This window comes from Eleutherodactylus coqui, chromosome 2, assembly GCF_035609145.1.
Source record: "Eleutherodactylus coqui strain aEleCoq1 chromosome 2, aEleCoq1.hap1, whole genome shotgun sequence".
Lineage (NCBI taxonomy): Eukaryota > Metazoa > Chordata > Amphibia > Anura > Eleutherodactylidae > Eleutherodactylus > Eleutherodactylus coqui.
The window spans coordinates 286,980,697-286,988,828 of record NC_089838.1 but is presented as its reverse complement, the minus strand read 5'-3'; positions in this window follow the sequence as shown (position 1 = coordinate 286,988,828).

The following is an 8,132-nucleotide window of genomic DNA, read 5'->3' as shown; positions in this document are numbered from 1 at the left end:
GATGCATCAACACAGCATTTGCTAGAGGCTATACCATTTCTGCCTGCTGGGGGGAATAGTTTCATCATTATAATCTGCCATATTCACATAAATAAGTTACGGCTAGAGATGAGCGAACGTACTCGTTTCGAGTACTTACGCACCCGAGTACCGCCATTTTCGAGTACTTCAGTACTCGGGTGAAAAGATTCGGGGGGCGCCGGGGCGGGGAGAGGCGTGGCGGTGCGGGGGGTAGCAGGGGGGAGCCCTCTCTCTCTCCCTCTCCCCCTCACTCCCCACTGCTACCCCCCGTGCCGCCACGGCGCCCCCCGAATTTTTTCGCCCGAGTACGGAAGTACTCGGAAATCGCGGTATTCGGGCGAAAAAGGGGCGGGGCCGAGCACGTTCGCTCATCTCTAGTTACGGCCCATAAGTATAGTCGGGAGGATGAGCTGTGATCCCCTCTATTTTAACCATGTGATGGGAGTTGTGTGATCATCATCAGTATAGCTAGGCTCATATGGACGTGTGTGTCAATGTACCGCGCACATAGCAAGCACGCAGTGACATGCATACTTGCTGCCTGCCACCAATCCCCATACACTATCTTGGCTTGCCTCTATTATCTTATCCTCAGGATAGGTCATCAACAGTTGATCAGCAGTGGCGCACAGTCTGTGACCACTGACCTCTCCTGACCGCTGATGTCTGCGCCAAGGTGAGAGGTCAGCGGTCACAGACTCAGCAGTGGCTGCCTCTACTGCTGCCGCCACCACACCGAAACCTGTTGGGATGCTGCCAGCCCAGAGACCAATATGGGGGTTGCTATTGGCCTCTGGCAGCATCCTTCGGACTGCTATGGGGGACATTTATTACTACTGGGGTCACTATGGGGGTCACTGTTACTACTGCGGCCAATATTTTTTCACGCAATTGCACATCTCATTAAAAACACGCTCTTGTGGATGAACCCATTGGAATCAATGAGTTCTATTCACTGCATATTACACATGCAAAAACTGTGTGTGTAATATGCAGCGCAAATATGCACATGGGAACGAGACCTTACTGTACAATTACAATCGGCCCTTTTAAGGCAACCATAAGGCTGATGAGGCTCTCGGTGAAAATGACTTTGACACCCCTGATATAAATCTTGTACTGCTAATTGCAAAATGTAACAATATCTCAACAGTGCCTCCTATTGGCAGGCAGTATTCCTGCAAGTCAATGTCAGACCTTTTAGCAAGTCTTGTAACAATGACTGGGAATATAAACCATGGCCAGAATCCTCTCCAGAAGGAAAAAACAACCATGTACAGGCAGACTGTTTTGGGGGGGTTCCCTATTTGCATACACTTCCCATAGAAGTATGCATGTCATTATAAGTCTCTCCCTAAGGAGAAACCCTTCCTGACCCGCTTCATGGACCTCTCACCCAGCCAGCAACCTACTGCACACTGGTGAGGTGAAAACCCCCAAACAGTCAGTCTGTACATGGGTATGTTGTTGTTCTTGCGAAAACTCTTCTGGTTTTGGTTTATATTCCCAATCACTATTACAAGACTTGCTGAAAGGTCTGACATTGACATGCAGCAATGCTGCCTTCCAGTAGGTGGCACTGCAGAGCATTGTTCTATTTTGCATTTGCATATTTCCCAGAGGAGCATGCATGGCCTTATAAGCCTTCTCACTAGATGCTCTCCTAAAGGAGAACCTATACCCTTCCCAACTTTGTGCCTGCAGTATGCGGTGCGCTTCCCCCCAGTGATCAACATGTTAAATAATGCTGAAGCAGATAAGTTCTACTGCATTCCTGGAGACGGGTGGAGCACACAGCGCCTCCGGCCACCGCTGACTCAGGAGCATTTATATAATGAGCCAACACTGATATTGTCATTTCATATGAAGCTCCACTGTGTCAAAAAAGTGAGAGGGGTTCTCCCCAATTATATATTATTATCATACTCTGCATATTACAGGTGCGCAATACACAGCGAATAGAACCCATTGATTTCAATGAGTTCAGTCACATGTGCGGTTTTTGTCAACTCTTTTTCGGTTGTGCAAAACGAACACCGCATGTTTTATTTCTGTGCGTATTGTGCGCAAACATATTAAAATAATTAAGCTTAATTACTAGAGATGAGCGAACGTACTCATCCGAGCTTGATACTCGTTCGAGTATTAGCGTGTTCGAGATGCTCGTTACTCGTAATGAGTACCACGCGATGTTCGGGTTACTTTCACTTTCATCTCTGAGACGTTAGCACGCTTTTCTGGCCAATTGAAAGACAGGGAAGGCATTACAACTTCCCCCTGCGACGTTCAAGCCCTATACCACCCCCCTGCAGTGAGTGGCTGGGGAGATCAACAAACAGTGGTGTGCAACCTTTGTCGCGCCAAGATCAGCTGGGGAGGCACCACCACCAGCATGCGCAGGCATATGATGGCCAAGCACCCCACAAGGTGGGACGATGCCCGTTCACCGCCTCCGGTTTGCACCACTGCCTCTCCCCCTGTGCCCCAACCTGCCACTGAGATCCAACCCCCCTCTGAGGACACAGGCACTCCTGGCCTGCACCCACACCCTCACCTCCGCTGTCCTCGGCCCCATCCAGCAATGTCTCTCAGCGTAGCGTCCAGACGTCGCTAGTGCCACAGTTTGAGCGCAAGCGCAAGTACGCCGCCACGCACCCGCACGCTCAAGCGTTAAACGTGCACATTGCAAAATTGATCAGCCTAGAGATGCTGCCGTATAGGGTTGTGGAAACGGAGGCTTTCAAAAGCATGATGGCGGCGGCGGCCCCGCGCTACTCGGTTCCCAATCGCCACTACTTTTCCCGATGTGCCGTCCCAGGCCTGCACGACCACGTCTCCCGCAACATTGTACGCACCCTCACCAACGCGGTTACTGCCAAGGTCCACTTAACAACAGACACGTGGACAAGCACAGGCGGGCAGGGCCACTATATCTCCCTGACGGCACATTGGGTGAATTTAGTGGAGGCTGGGACAGAGTCAGAGCCTGGGACCGCTCACGTTCTACCTACCCCCCGAATTGCGTGCCCCAGGTCGGTGGTGGTATCTGCGGCGGTGTATGCTTCCTCCACTAAACCACCCTCCTCCTCCTCCTCCTCCTCCTCCTCCTACGCAACCTCTGTCTCACAATCAAGATGTGTCAGCAGCAGCACGTCGCCAGCAGTCGGTGTCACGCGGCGTGGCAGCACAGCGGTGGGCAAGCGTCAGCAGGCCGTGCTGAAACTACTCAGCTTAGGAGAGAAGAGGCCCACGGCCCACGAACTGCTGCAGGGTCTGACAGAGCAGACCGACCGCTGGCTTGCGCCGCTGAGCCTCCAACCGGGCATGGTCGTGTGTGACAACGGTCGTAACCTGGTGGCGGCTCTGCAGCTCGGCAGCCTCACGCACGTGCCATGCCTGGCCCATGTCTTTAATTTGGTGGTTCAGCGCTTTCTGAAAAGCTACCCACACTTGTCATACCTGCTCGGAAAGGTGCGCCAGCTCTGCGCACATTTCCGCAAGTCCCACACGCATGCTGCCACCCTGCGGACACTGCAACATCGGTTTCATCTGCCAGTGCACCGATTGCTGTGCGACGTGCCCACACAGTGGAACTCTACGCTCCACATGTTGGCCAGGCTCTATGAGCAGCGTAGAGCTATTGTGGAATACCAACTCCAACATGGGCAGCATAGTGGGAGTCAGCCTCCTCAATTATTTACAGAAGAGTGGGCCTGGTTGGCAGACATCTGCCAGATCCTTGGAAACTTTGAGGAGTCTACCCAGATGCTGAGCGGGGATGCTGCAATCATTAGCGTCACCATTCCTCTGCTATGCCTCTTGAGAAGTTCCCTGCAAAGCATAAAGGCAGACACTTTGGAATCGGAAACAGAGGCGGGGGAAGACAGTATGTCGCTGGATAGTCAGAGCAACCTCATGTCTATATCTCAGCGCGTTGAGGAGGAGGGGGAGGAGCATGAGGAGGAGGGGGAAGAGACAGCTTGGCCCACTGCTGAGGGGACAGATGCTGCTTGCCTGTCATCCTTTCAGCGTGTATGGCCAGAGGAGGAGGAGGAGGAGAAGGAGGGGGAGGCGCATGAGGAGGAGGGGGAAGAGACAGCTTGGCCCACTGCTGAGGGTACAGATGCAGCTTGCCTGTCATCCTTTCAGCGTGTATGGCCAGAGGAGGAGGAGGAGGAGGAGGATCCTGAAAGTGATCTTCCGAGTGAGGACAGCCATGTGTTGCGTACAGGTACCCTGGCACACATGGCTGACTTCATGTTAGGATGCCTTTCTCGTGACCCTCGCGTTACACGCATTCTGGCCACTACGGATTACTGGGTGTACGCACTGCTCGACCCACGGTATAAGGAGAGCCTTTCCACTCTCATACCCGAAGAGGAAAGGGGTTCGAGAATGATGCTATACCACAGGGCGCTGGTGGACAAACTGATGGTAAACTTCCCATCCGACAGCGCTAGTGGCCGAAGGCGCATTTCCGCGGCCCAGGTAGCAGGGGAGGTGCAGAGATCAGGCAGCATGTACAGCGCAGGCAGGGGAACATTCTCCAAGGCCTTTGCCAGCTTTATGGCTCCCCAGCAAGACTGTGTCACCGGTCCCCAGTCAAGGCTGAGTTGGCGGGAGCACTGTAAAAGGATGGTGAGGGAGTACGTAGCCGATCGCACGACCGTCCTCCGTGACGCCTCTGCCCCCTACAACTACTGGGTGTCAAAGCTGGACACGTGGCCTGAACTCACGCTGTATGCCCTGGAGGTGCTTGCTTGTCCTGCAGCTAGCGTCTTGTCAGAGAGTGTGTTTAGTGTGGCTGGGGGAATCATCACGGATAAGCGTACCCACCTGTCAACCGACAGCGCCGACAGGCTTGCACTCATCAAGATGAACAAAGCCTGGATTTCCCCAGACTTCTCTTCTCCACCAGCGGACAGCAGCGATACCTAAGCAATACGTAGGCTGCACCCGCGGATGGAAGCATCGTTCTCTATCACCATCCAAAACGTGGACCTTTTAGCTTCATCAATCTGTGTATAATGTTCCTCCTCCTCCTCCTGCTCCTCCTCCTGAAACCTCACATAATCACGCCGAATGGGCAATTTTTCTTAGGCCCACAAGGCTCAGTCATATAATTTTTCTAAACAATTTTTATACGTTTCAATGCTCATTAAAGCGTTGAAACTTTCACCTCAACCAATTTTTATTTTTACTGGGCTGCCTCCAGGCCTAGTTACCAATTAAGCCACATTAACCAAAGCGATTAATGGGTTTCACCTGCCCTCTTGGTTGGGCATGGGCAATTTTTCTGATGTACATTAGTACTGTTGGTACACCAATTTTTGGGGGCCCTCGCCTACAGTGTAATCCAATTAATTTTTTGCCCACCTGCATTACAGCTGACGTTACATCAGCTGTGTTGGGCACTGCAATGGGATATATTTATGTACAGCCGGTGGGTTCCAGGGAGCCACCCATGCTGTGGGTGCACAGGGAGTTGTAACTGCATGTGTCCACTTCTAAAGAACCCCAGTCTGACTGGGGCATGCAGTGTGGGCCGAAGACCACCTGCATTAAACATGAATTTATTACCTCAGCTGTGATGGGCAATGCAATGGGATATATTTATGTACCGCCGGTGGGTTCCAGGGAGCCACCCATGCTGTGGGTCCACAGGGAGTTGTAACTGCATGTGTCCACTTCTAAAGAACCCCGGTCTGACTGGGGCATGCAGTGTGGGCCGAAGCCCACCTGCATTAAACATCACATTATTACCTCAGCTGTGATGGGCAATGCAATGGGATATATTTATGTACAGCCGGTGGGTTCCAGGGAGCCACCCATGCTGTGGGTGCACACGGAATTCCCATTGCGGAGTTGTACCTGCCTGTGACTATTTATAAAAAAACCGCGGTCTGACTGGGGCATGCAGACACCTTGACAGAATGAATAGTGTGTGGCACATAGGTTCCCCATTGCTATGCCCACGTGTGCAGCTCCAGATGGAGGTTGCACAGGATTGGATTTCTCATTGCTTCTGTACAGCATTGTGGACTATCGCCCCGCCCCTTTTAAAGAGGGTCGCTGCCTAGCCGTGCCAACCCTCTGCAGTGTGTGCCTGCTTTTCCTCTGGCAGACGCACTTATAAATAGACATGAGGGTGGCGTGGCATGAGGGCAGCTGAAGGTTGGGCAGGGACAGTTTGGTGTGCGCTGTGGACACTGGGTCGTGGGTGGGGGGGGATTTGGCAGCATGTAACCCAGGAGAAGTGGCAGCGGAGTGTCATGCAGGCAGTGATTGTGCTTTGTTGGAGGTAGTGTGGTGCTTAGCTAAGGTATGCCTTGCTAATGAAGGCTTTTCAGAAGTAAAAGTTGTTGGGGGGGGGGGGCACTCTTGCCGCTATTGTGGCTTAATAGTGGGACCTGTGAACTTGAGATGCAGCCCAACATGTAGCCCCTCGCCTGCCCTATCCGTTGCTGTGTCGTTTCCATCACTTTCTTGGGTTTTGCAGATTTTCACAAATGAAAACCTTAGCGAGCATCGGCGAAATACAAAAATGCTCCGGTCGCCCATTGACTTCAATGGGGTTCGTTATTCGAAACGAACCCTCGAGCATCGCGAAAAGTTTGTCTCGAGTAACAAGCACCCGAGCATTTTGGTGCTCGCTCATCTCTATTAATTACCCATTGAAATGCTCGGGTGTAGTTCTGTGTGCGCCCTGTGCCTTTTTGCAAAAATGCAACGTCCATCACGCAAATATGCAGCACATATGCACACGTAAACACGCTCAAGCCCGTGTGAAGCCGGCCTTAGTATAATTTCCCAAGATGCACAATACACCTAATACATGAAAAGTCAAACGGTCCGACCTGACAAACGTCCCCTCCTGACAAGCCCCACCCACTTTGCAGGAAAGTAGCGGGTTCGGTGTAGAAAGGAATAAAGTTGCAAAAACTTTTGCAACTTTTTTTTATGCCAGAAACTGTAGGAAAAAGCTTCATAAGTGTGCTTCGTAATCTATGGCACCATGGTGGCTCAGTGGTTAGCACTGTTGCCCTGTAGTTCTGCGGCCAATACCTTACATCACATATCTACATGGAATGTCATGTAACGTCATAGGAATACATTTAATATGATACCACAAAATGACATTTGGGGTGCGACACCACTATTATGTGCCGTTCGCTGCTGTCGGGTGGTTCTCAACCACTACAGCCTGAGCTGGCCTATGCAAAAATTCGGTCTAACAGAATTATCAAAGAGGTCTTACTATTGAGGTCGTATCCTAAAGATTGGCCATCAGAAGTTGATCGATAGGGGTCCACTGCTTGAGATCCCCATCAATCAGCAGGTCCTGGCCCGTTGTCAGTAAAGAGAGAGCGAGAAGAACATAGCGCTGTCTGCAATGCAGTGGCCCAGGTTGGTATTGCATTGAAGTGCACATGCAATACCAACCTGCACCACTACACACAGACAGAGCTGTCTGCTCCCGCCTCTGTCCACAATGACAGTGGGCTCAGTGAAGAGCTGATCATTGGGTATCCTGAGTGGCGGACCCAACTGATCAACTATTGATGACCTATCCTGGTGATACATCACTAACGGTAAAGTCCTGGACAACCCGCTTTATTGGTGCGAGGTGCAGCTTGTAAAGGGAAGGATTAGAGATAAGACGATACCCGGCCTGTTACATGTCAGCAGTTAGTAATCCAGTGTGTGACCAGACAGACTAGAGGAAATTCCAAGCAATGTCATCACCAGGACTTCCTGGCAGTGTGAAAGTGGAAGAAAAGCTGCCCTCAGGTCATACATATCTCTGTGCCTGAGGGGCAGCTATTGGAGGTTGTGCAGAAACCACATTGAATTTCAGCATATCCTACATCTTAGGGCTTGTTCTCACGGACATAAGCACATTTCGGCCGTGCAAATATCCCGTAATGCGCTTACGGCCGTATATTTCACTTGCTCTAACGTATATTTGTGCGTGCGAATGCAGCGCATGTTTACACACAGAAATAATGCGCACAGACTCGGATTTCATTTTGTGCATATATGCGAAGCGAATACGCAGGTTTTCTGCATATGTCGTGCGCATTTACATAAGGCCATCGTAGAGCTGACAA